Source organism: Aphis gossypii, chromosome 2 (assembly GCF_020184175.1).
Source record: "Aphis gossypii isolate Hap1 chromosome 2, ASM2018417v2, whole genome shotgun sequence".
NCBI classification, from domain to species: Eukaryota; Metazoa; Arthropoda; class Insecta; order Hemiptera; family Aphididae; genus Aphis; species Aphis gossypii.
Genome location: NC_065531.1, coordinates 21,577,491 through 21,600,413, shown reverse-complemented (window position 1 = coordinate 21,600,413; position 22,923 = coordinate 21,577,491). Strand labels below are relative to the sequence as shown.

The 22,923-nt window shown below is 32.2% G+C and overlaps 1 protein-coding gene across 2 annotated transcripts in view; it reads left to right on the top strand.

The window, feature by feature from the left end:
• Positions 1-4,413: 4,413 nt before the first annotated feature.
• Positions 4,414-22,923, top strand: part of LOC114130363 (homeobox protein prospero) — a 50,846-nt gene continuing 32,336 nt past the window's right edge. Inside the window, exon 1 of one of the 2 annotated variants that reach the window (XM_050202369.1) lies at positions 4,414-4,640. The gene's annotated coding sequence lies outside the window, so the exon portion shown is untranslated. Of the gene's footprint in view, positions 4,641-9,174; positions 9,610-22,923 lie in introns of those variants that run through there. The other variant, XM_050202368.1, reaches the window with a different exon arrangement.

The following is a 22,923-nucleotide window of genomic DNA, read 5'->3' as shown; positions in this document are numbered from 1 at the left end:
TCTTCAGTACCTATACCGACAGTATGCCTATAACATCAATATCAACCATTTCAAAATTTAAGATTTAGTGTTATGATTTAAAACCTCTTATAAGAATTATGCGCCGATTAATTCAGTCTATGTAAAATGTAGATAGTACTACTATTACTGCAAAGTAAAAGAAATACATGGTAATTAATTCTTTTTTTAATTTAAATTAATTTAAAAAAAAATTTTATTCATTTTTATAACCAGTTCGTGTTCATTTTTAGTCACATCTTTTTTTTACTTTTTAAAATAATTATGTGCTTTTTAGTTGCTTATTATGCTTTAATATCCAAGCCCTAATAATTACATCAAATTATAATATTTATCATGAAAATTTAATTTATAATATATTCCCAGTCATTATTGAAAAGAAATGTAGGTACGTAACAAAAAAATGTTACTTACGTTTTGTCGAACTGTATTTGTTTCAAATCACTGTCACTCGCATCACTATCTCCATAGTTATGTTTATATTAAAATAGCACACGCCACAAATCAATAACAATTGTCTTATTTATATGCTATACGTTTTTCTACGATAGTTTAATAATATTATTATTAGTTACTATTAACTTGGTAACTGTTACCAATATAAATATAATTCATGATTTTTTGAAATAGATATTATCGGGAAATTGTAAAAATAATAAATATCTAATCTCTTTGGTAAATTGGACATATGATATTCTCAACACTAAAATTAACAACTAGTTATCGTTCTTTGTCTTACGGTTTTTCGTTACGCGTTACATTTTCATAAATAGTTTTGTTTTCAACTTCTTCGTGGTTATGTACTTATGTCGGTTATGACGGTTTAGTGTTAAGTACATAACTTTTAAAATCTAAAGATATTTGTATCTAAGTTATAAGTTAAGTTCACTGTTCGGTAGAGACGTTATCGTTATGTGTTTTGATTTTTGAACATAGCAAATTTTTTTAATAATTGAAATGTGAAAAAGAACAAACGAAAAAAGAAAACCACATTGAAATAAACCTCGATCACAATGACGACTTAGATAACTTAATAAAGGTTAATAATGAAACCAACGATCTAGAAAACCAGTTAAGTGGACCGGTGCGTCTAATTTTAAAGGTTAGTGTTACTTTTTGTTTCCTATGAAAAAAATTAATAGGTGTTTGAATTTAAAAATAATATATACTTATGACGACAATAATAATAATAATAGTCTTCAGTACCTGTACGATCAGTATGCCTATAACATCGACGTCGACCGTTTCAAAATTTAAAATTTAGTGTTGTAAATTGAAATCTCTTGTACGTATGCAATATACACCGATCACTTTAGTAGGTGTAGAGAGTTCATTTTCTAAGTATAAAAATACTCTGTTGGACGATAGAGTCAGTTTCACTACTGAAAATTTAGGTAAATACACGGTAGTTATTTCTTTTTATTAATTTAAATTTAATTTAATTTTTTTATTCATTTTTTAAAAATAAGTATGCTCCTTTTTTGCTTTTTTAAAACAATCGTGTTTTTTTTAGTTGCTTATTATGTTTTGAAATCCCAATCTCTACACATAACTAATAAAATAAAATATATCTGATTCAAAGTTTTTCGAATTTTCCTCGTAAATTTGTTTTAATAACCACATTATACCGATTATAACCGTATAACAAAAGCTAGTTACCGCCCGCAGTTGAATAGCCAGCAAGTATTATAAATACACACAAAATATTAATATTTGTTAAATATTTTGAATACTCTAATGAGGTATTTTCAAAGCTAAGCGCTTGTATGGCCATTCATATTTTATTCTATCGGTGTACCTGAAAAATAAATCCAAACAAGTGATAATATTAAATTATTGTTTTTTCCTTATGTTTAATAATTTTTAACATAATAATAGATCATTACATTTATAATTTATACTTAATTTAAGTTAACACTAAATTATAATTATATGATTATATATTGCTATATTAAATATAATAATATTTTAGATAAGAAAAAAAATTTATTTACGTGTAAATGTATATTCACTCGTATCTTCCGGAACCGGAAGTCAAGTTGACGACTGGCCGTTCTCGTTTTTTCAATAGTCGTGAGAAACCACTCGAATCACACGGTGGTTGATAAACAAAGACTGTCGCCATAATAATATATTCGTCATTACTTGCCGACTTGCCATATTGATATCACTCTAGAAATAAATCGACATAATATTACAGATAAATAATGAACTTAATAATTAAAATTTAGCTATTATATAGCATAAACTAATAGGTGGATGACGTGTCCAAAAATGCATTTAATTAAATTATAATTCAAAAAAACTTTAAAGTGTACTAAAAAAACTATCAGATACTTCGAAATCCGTTAATTTGTATTGCTTATTTAAGAACTACACCTTGGACAATGAGAAGTATATTTTACAGATAATTTTTAAAATCACTAATATATACTAGGTATAAAATTTAAATTGAAACAACAGCTGGTTAAAAAATAATAGATGAAATCATCATTTAGAAAAAAATTCGTCTACTAATATCGAGTTCTAAAATACCAAAATATAAAAATAATAAAAGGATATAAGTATTAAGTACTTAAAATATGGTTTTTATAAGTTTATTAAAACTCAAAACGTTTACATATACATTTAAGATTAAAACATTTAAATAAAAGTATTTAAGTATTTTATTATTTTAATAAATACATAATTTTCTACAATACATCACACGATGCGTATAAATTTATTTATCAATTAAGTTTCACAATTTTAAATCCTTGCACATATTTTTTTGCTAGTTTTGAGTATAGTGTTGTATACAAAATTCCGTGTAACGTCAACAACCGCGTTGAAACTAGTTTATTCGTCTACCGAAGGGGAGTTATTGTGTTTTAAGGGTTACGCACATTATATTATGTGAGTGAACAATGAGGCACGTGCTATAGGTACGCGTATATATAGTATATAAGTTACAACTAGATACTTAACAATTTTACTAAAATAAAGACCATGAGGTATAATAAAATAGAATATACATCGGCACAGTTAAGAAATTTTAGCTCCTCGCAATTTTTTTTTTACTATCATAATTATAATTTATCAACAATTTAAAATGTAATATTCGCAGTATTGATTTTTATAATATAGTTGTAAACAGTATGCTTAAAAGTAAAAAGTTCGGATTTTGTAAACATTTAAATTTAAATTTAAATTCGAGTAGTGTATGTAGTATGTTTATTCGATTCATATACGACGTAGAACAAAATTCACATTCACGGATTTACGAGTATATACATTTTATCGTTTAATGCTTTCTTTTTTTTCTAATTATTATAATATTTTTGTTATGTTTTTCTTAAGTTTTATTTTTATTTTTAATCACAGTTTTTGTTTTTAATAACTTCTTTTAGTAGTGTAGTCGTATAGATTTTTATAGAGCAACAAACTGCTGAGTACTGATACTAAATTCTTAGTTACATCAGGTTATAATAATATATGAATTAACGAAGATCCACGGTACTATATAAGTAGCTAAGTAGGTAGGCACTTGTTTTATTTATGTTTAGACAATAATACATTATATCCTATATTCCCTACAAACAACATAACAAATACATATAATAATATAAACCTACTTCAAAGCCGACCGACGGGAGAGAAATGTAAAAGCTATATAATCATAATATTATATATTATATGTATAGCCACAAGTGGTGTAATAATATTATCATTTCGCGGCGTAAACGCGACACACCACACATAATATAGTAGTTAGTGTATATTATAATATTATTATAGTAGGTAACCTCTACGTATTATGATGCGTATGATACGAGAAAACCGTTTGGTGTTTTCTTAGTCATCGGTTAGCATCGACCGTCGTAACTATATTATTATGACTCTTAATTCTATCCTTAAGTCTCCCGTCTACGTTTCGTCTCGAGTGTTATTGTTATTTTAACGAAAATATCATGTTGTTTTTTTTTTTAACGGCTCCTCTGTCCACGGACGCGTGTCACGCGCGAGCGCGAGGAAACTCACCGGACCACGGCCGACGTGGAGCGCGTGCTATAAGTAAAAAATATAATAATAACAATCTAACGTAAGAGGATGAACGACGGCGGCGACAGCTCCCACGCGAGTCTTTTCTGGGAGAAAAAAGAACGTCGCCGCCAAAATCGTAGTCCGTAACGCGGCGAGGGGCGGCGCGACGGCCCGTGACGTCAACCCTAACACACCGCAGCCGCAGCCGTATCTTATCTTCCGGAGACCGTTAAAATAATAATAATAATAATAATAATAATATGCGCGCGTACGTACGACTTCCTCGCCATCGCCTCCGTGACGATGTTATGCATATATTTTTATCGGGTCCGTCTTGTTAGTCGTCGTCTGACTACACCCCGTGCGCGACTTCCTTGGACCACCGGCGACCTGCTGCAGTGACCGAACGACGTAAGTGCGGTAACCGCGGTACGACCGACCCGTATATACATAAGTCCTTCTTCTTCCATCAGTGCCATCGATATACAGACTTCGCGTCCCCGGAGATTTTCTAATCGATCTCACTTCTGCATCATCACGCTGACGGACGTTTATTTTTTTTCTTATTCCGCGGCATAAGTCCACGTCCTATTAATTCGGTAAGTCGAACAATTATTATACGTTAAATACAAATAATATTACAATATTACAATATTGTTAGTTATTACCTCGTTAGCTGCTGTTGTAATATCATGCATCGGTATGCACCGTAATAACGTGTATCAGCAAATAGTCTGATTTTATCGCGGGTCTCTTCGGTTCGTACACTTCAGAAACGATCGTTACTCGAATATTCTCTTTCGGAATTTCAATAAACTATAGTAATGGACTAAAAATAATACATGTCGTATATCTCCATTAATTCAAAAGCGGTGTCAAATCTCATTTTGTGCGACACATAGTTTCTTATGTCATCATAGGAATAGTATCGATTAAAATTGCTCGTATACCCTTTACTGCAATATTCTATTATAATAAAATCATTTAAATTGTTTTTTTCAATTGATTCTTCTAACGCGCACAACCCTCAAAAAATAAATATTCCAATAGTCGTAGGTATACATATTTTCAATAAACCATCGTGTAAAAATATTTCTTTCAAATTCCTGTAATCGATGTCAATGCCAATCGCAAATCCATAAAAATATTTTCTTATATTATTTTACAGAGATAAATAAATTAATAAAATTAATTTTACTATGTACAATGTATTTGTATAGATAAAATTTAATACCTAACAACAATTTATAATTATTATTATACCAAGTAGCTTTATCACATATTGCTAATATTTAACTAATCCATATCATTTAATTTTTTTTTTTTTTATTTACAATAATATTATGTTTTTCACGCATAATTTAACACATAAGTAAACAATAGAGTACTTAATAAGGACTATGGATCATGGTTTGATGTTTTCGATCAGGAAAATTCAAATTCTACCTTACTTCTACTGTTACTTTCGTGGATTTGTACTAAGTGATTTGCCAAACATGAATATCCTAACATTGTTTTCATTGATTACATTATATTTATCAAAATTATTATTTTTGGAAATTTTAGGCTTATTCCAAAGATCATATTTTCAAAGTGAATTTAGAAAAGTATTTATTTGAAAATTTTGATGCGATTATTAAACGAAATTCAAATACAAGTTTATAATTTACTATAATTAAAATAGACACTAATCTATACAATGATTCCTGAAAATAGGTTTAAAATATACAATTGCTATATTAATTTTAAAAATGAATATTGAATATATGAATATTAAAATATCCTTGAAAGTATTTTAAAATATAGTTAGATTAGATTAAATACACTTAAAAAATTTTAAAAAATTGAATTTGAATAAATTCATAATATTAAAGTAAAAATGGCTTAATAAATTACCCTACTTTACACTCTGCACCTACTTACATATTTTATTTTAAAGTAGATGTCATTATTATAATTAACCCTATTACAAAATACATATTAATTTCTAATGTAAAATTGTCTAGTTTAAAATATCTATATATTTTAAACATCTTAATGATGTAGGTATCAGGTGTATTATTTTTTAAATAACAAATCAAAACGAACTTTACAAAAATGTTGTTAAAAAACTTTAGTTCGTTTATGTAATAAATGGTTAGTAGAAGCAAAATATAAATCCATGACACGTTAAAGTAAAATTTCAGTAAAATAAATGTAGCTTTAAAATCAGCTTGAGATAATACTCAAAAAATATCAATAATTGAACATATGTCGATAAAAATTTAAGTTATGAAATTTTTTTTATACAATCTTGTACATACCGCCTTAAATTAAGGTTTTAATTTTTTTTCCTTTAAGAAACCTAAAGAAAAAATTGTATTTATTGGTTAAAACATTTTGTATTCATACTCGTATAATGATATCTATAACAATACTTTAATAGGTATTTAGACACATTTACGTCTGAATTTCGAATAGGTAGGGACTGGATTTTAACCGGAAATGGTGGTAAACGAAGACGGCTAAGTAGCGGATATCGAATTACCACCAGTCAAGGGTGACTTCACAGTAGGGTGATTCGCATACAATAACTCCGTGTATACGGCTTATATAGCACAAAAGTCTTGAGGTTGCCTATATGGGTCCCCTTACATTAAGACGATCGATTCATTCCAATAAAAACAATAATATTCTAATATCATTAACACACCAACGAATTTATTACGTATTTACTTCTATTACACATGGTCTGAAACTACGAATACGATATCACTCGTTTCTAATTCATTTTAAAAATTCAATTATATATTACGTATATTTTCATTTTAGAATCTTATGATTATTTTTCTTTCTTTTAATACACATCATTTATTTAATTAGTTACACTTTACTGATTAATTCACGCAATTTGTATAAACTAAAATGTATAAAATAAATCAATTTAATAATATAATTATTACAATATGTTTTAAATAAAAGAATATATTAAATCACATGAATGTATTTTTGAATACTGTCAGTTTGATAAATTATATTTTAATCTGATCAAATAATATATTTTATGACTGTGACTACAATATATAGCTAATATTGATTTACATAAAAATTATTCTAGAGGACAGATGTCAGAAGTTCATTGAAAATATTTTAAACAAAATAAATGAACATAATTTTAATAATTAAATCTAAAAAACCTTAATGTGATTAAATGTTAAATACACAAAGAGTATATATTTTATCGGGTATATGATGATATTATATTAATTATTATATTAAAACTTGAAAGCTGAGAACCAGAGTTCAAATCCAGAATTAATATTAGGTCATACTATATTTTTACATTTTATCAGATACCTAATTGTATTTTTTTTTATGTGATATTACCTATAATGGAAAAAACCCAAAATAAATAATTTAATTATATTATAAATAAATCACACCATATAAACTATAAAAATGTCAGGTGCATTTATCAATGTACGACATTGTCGCTAGAAATTTCGTGAATCAATTAGCGTCAAATTATTAGGCATATAAAAATTTTAAATAAGATTTTCTTGTTTGTCGGATATAAGAAATATTATCATAATAATATTATTATAATTTTTCTAAGCAACAAAATAGGTATAGGTACTATTTATTATTGTTTATCAATATTTACTGATGTAGTTCTGTCATCGAACAGATAAATATTTAGTCGTTTTTATATGCAACAAATTTATTAAAATTTTACGAACTCTCGAATACGTGAATAATTTTATTTTATTCTAGTTGAATAGATCTGATTAAAATTTTTATACACAATATTGTCATAATTCCTGCGTGATATACACTCGTCTGAACTCCTAATAATGGCAAATATATTATACTAAAATCCATATGCTCTATCACTTAAAAAAATAAATAAACCGACACGAAGACGCGTAATGATGGGCCTTATCGAATAGTGGGCGGACACTGCGCGATAGTATTACACCGTTTGCACGCTGATTTGGATAAAATTAATCCAAAGTGATTTTCTGAAAATATTCATGAAAAATATGCGTATATAATATTATATTATACTAATATCATTCAATTTTATCGCCAAAAAAATATAAATAAAACGATACGAAGATGCGTAATGATGTACCTTATCTAATAGTGGGCGGACACTACGAGATAGTGTTATATCATTTGCACACGGATTCGGATAAATTTTATCTAACGTGGTTTCTAAATATATACAGGAAAGAAGTGATGTCACTGTGTTTACTGCTAAATCTCATTACCAAATATCAATTTTTAAAAAAAATGTGTTATACATTTTTACTTCCAAATTACTAATTGTTTTTAATAATAATTTTTTGTCCAATTACTACATTTTATTAATAATAACTTTTTACCTTCTAAATGTTTTAATAAATAATTAATATAATATTATACAATAAATAAAAATTGAATGATTTTCAAAATATGAAAAAACTAAAAAGAACAACATTTTTGTGTAACTTGTCAGCCAACCTCCCCTAATGGTATTTCTTCGGTTACGCTAATAGGCTGAATATTAAAAATATATATAATATATTGACCCGGGATATAACGTCTGACAAAATACACGAAACCGGTGAATCGAAACAGACCCCACTAACCGTAATATCGGAATCACTTAACCACATTGATAGATGGATAGTTATGTTATTGTGGTACACGTAGTAATAACGACGATGTCACTTACATATTATACGTATTGTAATAATTATCGAACACATTCGTTCGGACAGAACCACTGTAGGTTTATTACTATTATCGTCGTCTTCCTGACCATAGTCCGGCACAGAACGGTTGCGACGACGGCGTTCTGAGCGTAGCGCCGACCGCTGGCGCGGTCGCGGTCCCGGGCGGACAGGCCGTCGCGAGCCGGTCGACCAGATGGCGCGGCCGGTCGCCGGCCCGCCGCACGACACCGCCCGCCCACGCGTCTCTTTCTTGGGGCGGCTTTTTTCCGCAGCGCGCCTGCCCGGAAAAGCTGCGGGTAAAGCCCTCCGCGGCGCCGCGCGCGTCTTTGCCGTCGCCGGGCGCCAAAGTCGGGCCCGAACGCCGCCGCCACCGCCACAGCCCCTACACACCGACGGCGGCGTAAGTCTTAAGTGTGCCGCGGCAGTCTCTCACTCGGTCCGCGAACGTAATGCCGGCACATCGTCGTCTTCTCGTTCCGTCGCTGCTCGCGTGATCCCGCTAAAACAATATTGCAACACCAAACACAGACTCTAACGATATTATTGTTTTAAATTTTGTTGTTTTTTTTTTTTTATTTTTTTCGTCGTCGACAACTCGCGCGAATCGTACACACTCGGCTTTCTACCACCGCGTCTACTACTGTTTATTAGAAATAACTACGTCGCCGGTTTAAATTTTTTTTCGTTCGGTATTTTTTTTTTTTTTAAGTAACTTTTTTCAAAAATTTTTAATTTTTTTTTCCGACTTACACTACTCGCTCACCGCAGTATTGGCGACGAAAAATCGGAAAACGCTGCAGTACACGCACTCGACGTCGGCCGACCACGAGTCTACTGTATCATAATATCATAATAATCCATCAGTCGAGTAAGTGAAATTATACATTTTTTATTTTATTTTTTTTTATCCAACATGATATTATTCCATTATTCAGTAAAAATGAAATAATAATTTTTTTTTTCGCGATGCACCTGTTTGAGCACATTTTGAAAATCTGTTTTTACTCGAAAAATAACGTCCGATATATTCATAACTTTTTTTTTTTAATAATAATAAAATAATTATGATAAACAATCTATTTATTTTAGTAAAAGCGTGACAAAAAAAAAAATAGTAAACAATGTATTTTTCTTAGTGTTTAAAACACGGTTCTTTGCGATTTTACGACTCACTTTTCGCGATTATTATTACGCTATTTAATACAAACAAATTTCTTGACAATAGAAAGGGGTAGAACCGGTTTTATTATTTTTGAATAATAATAGAGCAGCAAGGTTGGTGTCTCACCTTTATACCAAAACAATTATGTTAACATTATGGCACAAGTTAACTACTGGGCTAGACTTAAAAAAAAAATACTTAACGGCTGACAGTACACGAACAACACATTATCAACGTGTTGTTTTTAATTTAATAATTTATTAAGTATTAATTAAAAACTTACATAAATTCAGAAAAGTTCAAAATAATAATAAACGAATAACCCATAATAATAATAGGTATATTATTTTTTTTTTTACAAGTACTATTAATACATAAATTTTGAATTTATAATCGTATAAAATATTTTTATTAATAAAATAAATTTTTAGTTTTTACCAATACATTAAAATAATATCGAGGTATTTGAATATTTATTTATCATTTTTAAATTTTAAATTATTAAATATTAATCTTTTAAAATAAACATGATAAACGATATTATATTTTTGTAAAATAAAATATAGCTTAAAATAAAAACGACTAAATGAGATTGGAAATATTTTTTCGCGACAACTATTATTTTTCATATAACTTAACGATGTATAAATAAAATGATATAAGTAGAAATTTATTAATAAAGAAAATATTTTTTTTATATTTGTATAATATATTAAAAAAAAAAAAAATAATAATAATTAAAACTAATTGCAAAATAAATTATGCTTTAGAAGATCGCATAAAAAAAAAATTTTGAACAGCAAATTGTTATAAATAATAATTTTTTTTTTTTTTAATATATAATTTTCCATTAAAATCTAACCTACTGTCGCCGTTTAATCAATTTGAAGACATTTTAATGAACTGACAGTATATTATATTGTTAAAATTACGTACCTTTTTCTAATTTAATAATAACGGATTATATGACAAAATTGTTCACTATTCGAGTAATATTCACTGGGTGACGTCTTTGCCGCAGTTTGCCAATCTTCTACATTAAAAAAATAGTCTTGCAATTTCAAATACTTTTAAGAACGTTTTTTAGTGCATAACTTAAGTAAAAAAATTCTAAATAATTTAAAACGTACATGTGTAAAAAAAATTGATATTATTTTATACTAATATTATTGTAGGTATTAATCGTATGTAGCTCATATATACCACATATATATGTAAATTCAATAATTTATTTTTTAGTAAATAATTTATAAAAGATATTAAGTGACTTACGTTATTCTGTGTTTTATAATAAGAATTGCATCATACGGAGGGTAGTTTTTAGTCTATACTATTGTACGTTGTAGTAGTGGCGCGCTCTAGGAGTCATACTTCATTCAAATTCACAATCTGGTAATTACAGATATTTAAGTCGTTTTATGGCAACTTATTATTTTCAATCAAAAAATGAATACTTTTAAAATAAAAGTTTTTTGCATACCAATAATATCATGTTTTTTTTTAATGTTACCAAAAAATAATTTTAATCGTTCATAATATTTACAAGCCGATACCGATCATAATTTTTATTTCTCCGGTAGATGTCACGGCACGTTTAGTGTTCATCTAAGATAAATATAATGCCAAGACGAATACTAAAATAATCAAACACACTTTGCATCACGACTTTTAAAAATTATATTTCAGAGTATTTTGTAGTTTTACGGTACAATTTTTTTAACACTTCAGAACCGCACGAATAGAAGTCGGCTTTATATCGATAAAATAAACCATTAAAAAACTATTATTTCACAAGTGGCCCATTTTTAAACTTTATATGTCAGTATACGGTTTCAAACACGATTAATCCAATTTGAGTATAACGAATAACATAATAAAATATAGCGGTGATTCTGTAATACTCTTCTAAATTTTATCGGCAAATTAATTGTATTATCGTGGCATATTTTTTTGATCGAAAAAATTAATTAACTAATATTATTATTATTTACAACTATATAATATAATATTATATCCTTATGAAAACCAAAAATTATAAATTTCACAAAAAATCGCAAATACATTACCGAAGTCAAATTTTGTGTATAATATAATGTAGAGTTTAAATTGTTCAAATGTGTTTGCGTAAGAAGCTATTAGTAGTAAACGAGAAAAAAGCGTTAAACAACTTTCGGGAGGAAGGATTGACGGAGTCCTTTTATTTACGTCTTCATCGTCCATAACAAGTCTTTCGCCCGGTTTAATGGTTACAAACAGTTTTACGCCTACTTTGGAGTGGAATACCTTCCGAAAACTTTTTGCCGACAATATTTATTATTCTTATAAGGATATAATATTATTATATAACAATATTATTCATACGTATAGACTGTAGAGTGGACGCGGCGCGTGGGTTATCATGCGTTTAAGTAACTGAAGACGCGACACGACTGTAAGTTTGGTTGCCTCGTCCCGTCCGGCCTAGGGGTAAACCGATTTGCGACGGAGAATTCCTAAAAATCCGACGAAAAAAAATTATAATATCGAATACGATTTAAAAACGTTGTATGGCTTTGAAGCGGTGGCGGGGTTGATTCGGCGGCAGACGGATATGACGACGACGACGACGACAACGATGATGAGGAGGAGGAGGAGAAGAAGGTAGTAGTGGTGGTGGTGGGGGTGGAAAGAAAGTTGCGGCGGCGGCGGCGGTGTACGCCGGAAAAGACGGCAACGGTAGCGAACGCTGACCAATAAGAACAAGCGGGCGGCGGCCGGTCGAACAAAACAAGGGAAGTCGTTAAAGTACGCGGAAATTTCCGTCCGCCAATCGCGCCCCTCCCGTCCTCTCCGCCCGACGCGAACCCGCCCCTCCCACGCACCCTTACACCGTCGTCACAGTCGTCGTCATCTCTTCGTACACACTCGCCCTCGCACACATTATAATATACGACAACTATGACTTTCTATTATTATATCGTATTAACTACCTGCTCACTCTTACATGTGTCTACTATACACTTCTAAGCTATATGTATTCATAGGGTATATTGCGAGTGTGTGTGTGTGTGTGTGTGTAATGATTTGCATGCACACGACCTATAATAGTAATAATAATATCTCTCGACTAGTATGTGTGTGTTCACTATTGTTGGTCGGTTTCGGGTCGGATGTTCGTTTTAGGTGTTTTCGCACTGTGGCAGGTCTGTAAGACGCACAAATACGTAACACCGCAATTAATTCTCTTCTGGTCGATTTTCGCGTTCGAACTCCTCCGCCGCAACATCGCGTTGTGTTTGTTTTATATTTTTGTGCCGTTTCACCATTTTACGATAATATATTTTCGATATACGTTAAACACGGCGTCATTTGTTTGAGTACATTATGCTTTACAATTATTCGCGAATTCAATAGAGTCGTATAGACAAAACGTTTCTAACGTACACGCATCGTTTTTTATTTATTATTATCATATTCACTTTTATCATATATTATATTATAATATAATATCTTTATTCTTTAGTATTTACACAATAAGATATACGCACTATATGTAATCACATATATAAATAATATAGGACATTATTATACTCTCATATACCGCCGACACACATAAGCGCTTTACCTGTATATGGCATTAAGAAATTAAAAACAAATACGAAAACTCTGCAATGACATTAATGCGTTCTCCATGACGTTTTATAGTTTTGGGTGCAAAATACTCGAAGCGTTAAGTTAAAGGGCCTTTCTTGCATTGTTAAACACATTACAGCGTGTATTAAAAAAAAGTATAAGCTATACCTTACTTAATTTGACAAACATAAAAACGCAATGCTCCTTAACATTTTTTATTTTTTTCGTGTATGCGTTAATAATTAATAATTTATTTCATATAATTACTCTGCGTATATATAATATTTAATTATTAAAATAATGTTGTTGATCGTTATAAAATTATATTTGTTCAGTTGTTCTACATTTAGTTTACGAGGAAAAATAATAGTGCATGTAAACATTAAAAAATCTTAAAACACTTTCGAGATTAAAACAGTAACAATATAAAATTGCGTGATATTATAAACATAGGTAAAGGTATCTCAACAAAAAAATCTTTTGTATGATTTTTCGAATTGTCTTAATAAAAATTATTTTACGTTTTAAAAACGTGTTAAAGTACTCAAAATATTATAAACGTGTCAAAGTACGCGTGTATAAATATTAAAAATATTATATAAGTAAACACTTATAACGAGTTTGCGCATAACTTTGAAAATATATTTTTCATCGAGAATATTCGCGGATTTTGATGGGTGTTGAAATTTGATGACACACATTTGAAAATCCATAATATACATATTACATAACTATAGTGTATATTTTAATTTTTGATATACTATTTTTTTATTTTTTAATAATTTTTTTTCCCAGTGGTTTTGTGTAACTCACGCGCATATTGTAATCAAAACGAGATATTATATTGTATAAAAAAAACTTTGATGCGTTCCTCCTTCGTTGGCGAACTTTGACACGGTGTTGGATTATTTATATATATATATGCATATTATAATATTGTATAAGAAACAATGCGTCAATGCTCCACGTATTTATAATCGTATATATATATATATCGTACGGCGACGACGTCGACGACGACGACGACAACGACAACTATTATAGTGACGGAGGTAATACGCGAATAAAAACAAGACGATGGCGTGAGGATATTAATCCGGGTAGTGGAGGGGGGAGGGAGAGGCTTTATTTTAACGCGAGGGCATTATTAATGTACTACCTCTCGCGTGCGCACATAATCATAGGCCACGCTGAAGAGATGAAATCTTTAATGCGAATTTTTTTCCCCACATCCTTTTTTTTGCACTCTTTTCTGTCTCACTTTACTCTTCTACTCTCTCTCTGTTTTTCTCTGACACTCTCTTTTACTGTTTCTCTCTCTCTCTCCCTCTCTTCCACTCGTTTTCTCTGCTATGATATACTTGTCGTCATCGTTGAGGTATATAGTCGTCGTCGTCTCCGTCGTAACCCTCCGCCCACGCTATATACCGTTGCACAGTTAAGACAAAAGAAGATCACCCCTGTGCAACTGCAGACGTATCGATATCGAGGGAGAGAACGCACGCGAAGTGTCAGCGGCGGTGGTGCAGTCGGCTAGAGATGACGACACCGCTGCAGACGATGACGAGTGGGGTTGAGGGGAGGGGTTGACGAAAGTAGGCAGTCGACGTTAAGAGGTCTATATAATATACACAGAGTGCAACGGCGACGACGATCCTTAAGGACCTCGTGCATCAGATGACTAAAAAAAAATCTCTTCTCCCACGCATACCCCGTCGTGGGGTGCGGATACGATGCCTACTCGACAGTAGTTTTTTTTTAAGAAGTGCACCCGAGACACACAAAGAGACACGTGATAATAAGACGGTCACGCGGGATAGGTGTGGTGGTGCATCAGTATATATGTATATACACGTTATACATGCATAAACATAATATAATATACGTATACTGTATAGTATAGCTGGTGTAGTTATATGTATATCATGTACGTCGAGGGGGTCGGTGCACGCAAGTACACTAAAACTAAATATACGAAACCAAACGATAAAAAAAAACCCGGGAAAAAGTACTACCGCGGGCGTATTTTCTTTCCACCCCTAATTTTTTGAGTCGCCACACAATCGTTTTTGCGTTGTGGCTTTCACGGTTCCTGCCGCTGTGGGTTGTAACTTGTCGCCGTCGCCGCTTGCCTTACCCGAAAACGTTTTTCATTGAGTACGTCGTCGACATGGTTTCATCACAAAAGTACACACCACCGAATATTGATACCAAATAGTATATTTTAAAATCTAAAACAATAGTAAAATAATAATATATAATATATAGAAATTTCGCAAACGGATTCGTTTGAATGAATTCAAAACAACGTTATATTATATTGTTATGCAGAGCATGCAATACGGACGATGATGCTCTATAGACCGATTTTTCAACCAGGAAAATTATTTCCTTCGGATAATGACGCGATAATAATTAATTATATGTATATTTATATTGTTATGTTACAATAATATTATGCTGATGCCGTAAATTGCGCGGCAGCATCGGTGAAATGTATATAGCATTTTAAATGTTACCAACTTATTTGTACGCGCGTGGCAATTGATAGTTTCGCATCGGTGGTGGTATAATATAGCTTAATTACGAATTCGCATAAACCAAATACTTATCACATAATGTGTAAGCGCTTGCGTGTACATTTAATTTCGTACACATGCACCTACGGGCAAAAGAGAAATTTTACCGTTTCAAAGATACTCAGTAATAAAAACTTCCACCAATTACGTGAGTTACGAAACACCCACGAGAGATTCATTATAAAATCGCAAAAAATTGTAATATATTCTAAATCTTAAATTAAATACATTAAAAAAAATACCCTTCAGAACGTAGTTAAGTCGTATTTTTAATGAACATATTTTTTTTAAGTAGAATCTTATTTTTTTTAAACTGCTTATGTTTTAATAATTATAATATAATACGCATTTCTGGAGTATATAATATAATATCATATAATGTATCGGTATTTGTCTTTAATAATTTGTACAACGCTAACGTACGAGTATATTACGGCTTCGTCTATAGAGCATAATAATGTGATACAAACTTTTTTGTAAATATTAACTACATTTTCAGTCTTTATACTAAATGAAATAGTTAGAAAAAAATGGCTCGTGCATATATGATATTATTAACTAGGTTTATTTAACGTAAAAACTGAGTCAGCCTATTAAAACCACCATGTCAATTTTAAGGACGTCGTTTATGAAAGAAAAAAAAAGTACCTCAGTCCTTAAGAAATGAATTATAATATTAAGTCGAAGTTGACATTTAAACCCTATGTTTTAAAAAAAAAATGTTGTAGAAATTAAAAAAGTATATTATAAACTATATAGGCATAGTCAATGCAGCAGCAGTACGTGGTTATAATATGATATACATATACATATATTGTATGTATATTGTAGGTACCTACTTCAAATGTTTCTACCAGTAAATTACTTAATGAATACAACTCGTGTACAAATAAAGTTTGTTCGTCTCGTTTGTCCCCCCCTCCTTCGGCCGGTTTTATTTAAATTTTATCGTTGCCGCGTAGTTTATTTAATGCCGACCGACTGCGAGTTATACGTGCTGTACCGCTATTGTTTTGGACCCCTGCTATAATAATTGGTACTTATAATGGACATGACGATTATTTCGCAATATTCTTAAACGCAAGGGTTGTGTTATTAATATATATCGAGAGAAAAAATGTATCGACCGTAAGATTTTATGTTTACCGCCAATAAACGCCAAAATGATTCGTGTATGATGTATATAATCTATTTGTTTCTTATATTACATTAATGTGAATTAATAAAAAAAAATTTATTTGTATACAAAATCGTGTACCGAACGTTCCTTGTGGAAATCGTTTTTTTTCGCGAGAGGCCCTTCACGCGACTACATTAATGATTGTTAGTTTAGGCTTATATGTGGTGTTATAATACATTTAAATAGTTATATTATTTATAATAGATAACGCAAACAATTTTTTCCCCATAAGATTTATTACGTTTAAAAATTAAAAAAAAATTAAATAAACAACAACTATTATTGGTACACGGTATTTTTATATAATATATACCTTACGTCTATAATATATGATCGTTTTCGACTTTTATACTCACTTAAATGCTTTATATTAAATGTGTGACAACGAAGACCGGTAAATTAATTAAATTGTTTTGTAAACATACACACGCGCGTACGTCAAAACATCGGTTATTTATTAGGTATATAGAAAAGAAAACGCGAGCGATTCAATACGATCGATAAAGAAAATCTCCAATTACATTTTTTAATTCCACTGGAAGCCATATCGCATTAGTCGTTATTAGATTTTATAATCCATTTTAGATTCTTCGAGCTTTTCGACTCACTATATAACGTATTGCATATATAAATTCGTATTTTCTTAGAATTAAAATCGCAAACGTTCACTATATACGTACGTACCTATATATTATGACGTGTTCATCCAATCAACGATGATGACGTACAAAATGTAATCGTAATCTTTTTATATGTGAATTTATGCGACGATTTTTTAAAATCATTGGCTTATACGGTTCGGTTACACAAACAATGAAGTTCGGTTTGAAGAATACACCGACGAAAAATATTACTAAAACGGCAAATAGGTAAGTCGTCGTGTCTCCAGTCTTCTCGTCTTCACGTATTATAAGTACGGTAAAATAATAATTGTTGTTATTACAGACATATGTCTGTATACTCGGAAGGACCACAATATAAACGTTTGCCTAAAGACAACGCCACGACGGTTTATTTACGGACGAATTTGTTATTTCTCAGAGCACATCCGCTTCTTAATTTTATTGTTTCGTCGTGTTTTGTATGTGCGTATACTTATTTGTTTTAGTTCGCCATAACAATTCATATTACATTTAAGACACGTTAGTTCCCACATATCGTTTGCACCGCACATTATTGCGTGTGACAGTTGTCATTATAGTAGTTCAGTATATTTGAGCAGTCTGCGGGCCCCCAAAACACTTCATAATAATATATTGTAGACAAGAGGAAAACATACAATATCATAGAGAGAAATAAACTCGTAACGAACAAATACCGATCGTTTTAATTTACCGTAAGGATTTTTTTTAGATTTATTTTTTTTTTAATCATCATTGGCTTATAATTCTCTATATACAACTGCAGTCAAAGAAAATGCGTTTATGTCGATAAAATAACAATATATTTTGCGTCTATCGATATAAAATCAAATATCTTTAAGTTTCAAGTTTTCCGGGATGGGCACGTCTCTAAACGCCCGAAACGAATTGATTTTATGTGACGCATTTATTATTTTCTTTTTTATAGTATTATTATACGCGCTATTGTTGTTATTGTTGCATTAGCGTTAATTTTATTGGATACTCGACAAACCGAACGCACGATCTGTAAAATAATCTTAATCATCATAAAAGCAAATAGACTTGTGGCCCGAAAGCGTACACCTAATAGTATACATACGCACTATTACATTGTGAGGGAATAGTGCAAAGGGGAGTGCACCTTTTAGGAGCACTGGGGTGTGACGAGTACGGAAAAAAAATAGGGGACGTTATGTTATATAGTCTGCAGCACTAGGCCAACCAACGACACGACAAGGGGTACGGCCGTGTACGGGTGCAGTGTGGAAGAAAGCAGCTGCAAAACTTGGGTCTCCAAGGTCCGTGTCTATATACATTATTGGTCAGAGGCAGTATCAATTTTTTTGGACTATGACGCGTATAGTTTTTATGTGCCGGAGAAACACATATAATGTAGGTACATTATTATTTTATCATCGTGCGCACTCGGGACGTCACTGCAACGGGCGATTACACTTACGTTTTTTATAAATGTTTTAAATTTTCGTTGAATCATTTAAAACAATAACACATTATTGTATTGTACTTGCAGCATATAATAATAATAACATAATATGACTATTAAATTCGTCTGTATACGAAATATCTGCGACCATAAATACTGTGGCGGTAACTTAAAATAAAAAAAAAACTAAAACTAAAAACGAAAATGGATCACAATTTAAATTTTCCACGTCTATTTAACAAGTGTTCAAAGCCGGTTGTGCAAACAGTGTCTAATATATATCCTGAAGCGTGGAAAGATTTAGACAGGTGCGACAACTCGACAAAAGGAGTGACAACAGTACCTATGTACTATGTATACGAGTATATAATATATACTCGTAGTCATATACATAGCCGCATCTATTGTAATTAACACCGCGCAACACTTGTACACCGTCGATTATGTATACCTCCATAACATAATAATATACCAAATAACGATATAGGAAAAAGACTGTATAACTTACATAGTGTTCTAATTACTTTGTGACACACCTTCTGAGCCATATGTGTCGAAACAAACGAACTTATGTCGACAAAATACAATATACTTATATTGTGCGGTGTACGCAGCAGCTAGGGCTTTTACTGTATAGGTACATATTATTACTATTTTGTTTGAACTTTTTTTCGCCTCCAAAAATCGAAAAAATACGTTTTTTCAAAATTGAAAACACTCTCGTTCGTGGCCTATATTATTCTCTCGCATACATCTTGAGAAGTACCGCCGCAGACATTTTTAGTTTAACATAATATTGTACATATAATATACGTTACTGCTGCAGCAGCACTTACTACCTACACGCTAAGAGGATGATATGTATAGTCAAGCGACGCGCGTATATCCGGCGCGCAGCGATTGGACGAACGCTGAAATGTTTACAGACGGATAGGCGGATCTCATCACCGGATAGCGGCCAAGTCAAGCGCCGTCTCCCAAGATAAACCGTGTAAACATTGGACGGTTGCTTACGATTAACATCTTGCCCCCTTAGCATAAAACACGCCGTTCGAGTGCTTTCTTTGTGAGCAAAGTTTTTTTTTTTAATTTCAAATTTCGAAGTGCATGGAAAGAGAGAGAATCGCAGCGAGTCATACGTGCCATCGCCACAGTGGTAATTTTTTTTTTTTTTTTTTTGTCATTGGATTTTCAAAACGTAGGTATAATATGACCTCTTTATAAAATATATACGGAACATATTATATTATATTATACCTATGTATATTGTATATGTTTCCGGTTCTCCAACGATCAAAACGTATCCCTTTTAAATCGTATTAATATCTTTGTTTTTGTATCTTTGGATATTGAATCGCCAAACGTATGTTTCTTTCCGCTTTTGATTTCTAAGAGATTTATAGGTACTTAGGTATTTATACCTAGCTATACATGCGAATTTCGCACATGTGAAACATAATAACTTTTTTTCCGGTCTGCTGCGAAGCATTGTACCTACTTTTGTACATCAATCGCAGTATTCGTGCACTGTTGATTGTTAAAAGTATTCTTCGCATCGATCGTCAGGATATGCAAAATATCACATGAAAAGACGATTGAATGTATAGCGGTGGTGTCTAAAGAAACTTATAAATAGGTTCGAGGAACCTTAATAGGTATTGCTGCAGGTGAACAGAAAAATAAGATCAATGACGGTTCTTAAAAGTAGACATATGTGTCCGATACTATTTAGGTCGACCACAAGTTAACCAACAAAACACGACCAAATGGTTCGGATCTGGTTACTGCTGAAGATGCGCGAGGGTGCGGGACGACGTGGGTATGATATTTACCCAATAATAATAATAATAAAAAAGGTGCAACTAGGGATGAAAAAGGTAATGCATATATATATATATATATCACCATTGATATATAATATTCATTGTCTTGGGACCGAGGGGGCGAACCTCTTAAAACGTTTTTTGATTTCGCGTGTTTGTTGTGGTGGCGGTGGCGGTGACACACACATGTCGCGTGTACGATGTAGGGCTGGATGCGGGGGTGGATGCGCCGGCGGCAGCCGACTGACGAACCGGAACCCATGACGCTCTATCGCGGTCACGTCGTCTTCTAGAAATTATTAATTGAAAAACAAAAAAACCCAAAAGGATATTATAATATATTACTGCCGTAAAAATATACCCCGGACATCGTATACGAACCCGGCGGACGGCGGGTTTAATAACAAATAATTGTGATATTCGTGCGCACCACTCGGGTAATTAATTATACGGAGGATGTATATGGGTCTCTTGCCGGTAAAGACACATCCGTGTCGGGGAGGGAAACCAAAACTACTTATAGTTGTAAAATAAAAACCGTAAACGCACAACAATAATATACGAGTATAATGAAAAAGGAACGTGCCATATGCGAGGGCGTGCGATAAACGTCGGTTTTTTTTCCTATACTTAGGTACATAACACACATATATTATATAAATCGATTGCCATGGACCGTATCGTTGAGCCGAACTCGAGTCGAATTAACGAAATACGTACAAACGTACCTACATATAATATATATACGTGCGTACTGGCCATATGGCACTATCCTGCTGCAACCGCCGCCGTCGCCGTTGTAGTTTGCTGCTGCAGGATTAACCGTTCTTCTATTTCACTTTGTTATAATATTATTGTTGTTTCGGTTTGTGTGCACGTCTATTATTATTGTTGTCGATTTGATCGTCGAGAAACGTTTTCCCCGTTGGCTCGCGAAATTATATTATATTACATATTGACATCTTAGTCATACTATGTACACACATTATTATAACGGAATTGCGGGTACTGTACAGTGTGTACAATCTGTGGTGGCTGCGCGGTGGCGGTGACGTCAAAAATAATACCAAATACTCCGTCACCGATGTAATCTGTAAGCGCGATTTTCTTAATTGTTTGGGCCGCGACCCCTCTTGTATATACGACGGCGTGTTTGTCGTTGCGTTAAGAACTCGCAGATTGCGATCGAACGGTTAATTGATTGCGCACCAACGTGTGACTTCCTTGAGAACCGGCCGCCGAAGTCTGCCGACGAGGGGGTAGGGTAGATATCGATCTCTCCGTTCGTATCGGCGGTGGCGTGAGTATATATTATTTTCGTAAAGGCGAAATCGGCTGAGACGAGTGCCCCGAGGGCCCGACGAGAGCCACTTGATTTCGTTAATTCGTTTTTAAACGGCACTTGCAGAAGGAATATTTTATTATGTACGCGCGATAACGCAGGGCGCCTTGCACCCCGTTAGATTTGATTTTCGTCTGCAAAGACATTCACGGGGATTTTATAATCTCGCAATGCACTCGTAACTTACATACATTATACATAAATCATACCCTCAAACCCGAGGGCGTTGGAGTGGTCAAAAAAGTAATAATAATAATAATAATAATATTATTGCGCCCATAATTCGACAGTTGATTGGTATTTTTGGCGCGGCAGCGGATATTATTAGAGCGTGCGCGCGTGCGAGGGTGGTCTGCCCGACGAGGGTCGAAATTCGGTTTTTCGAAGATTGGAAAAGTGAACGAAAATCACTCATAA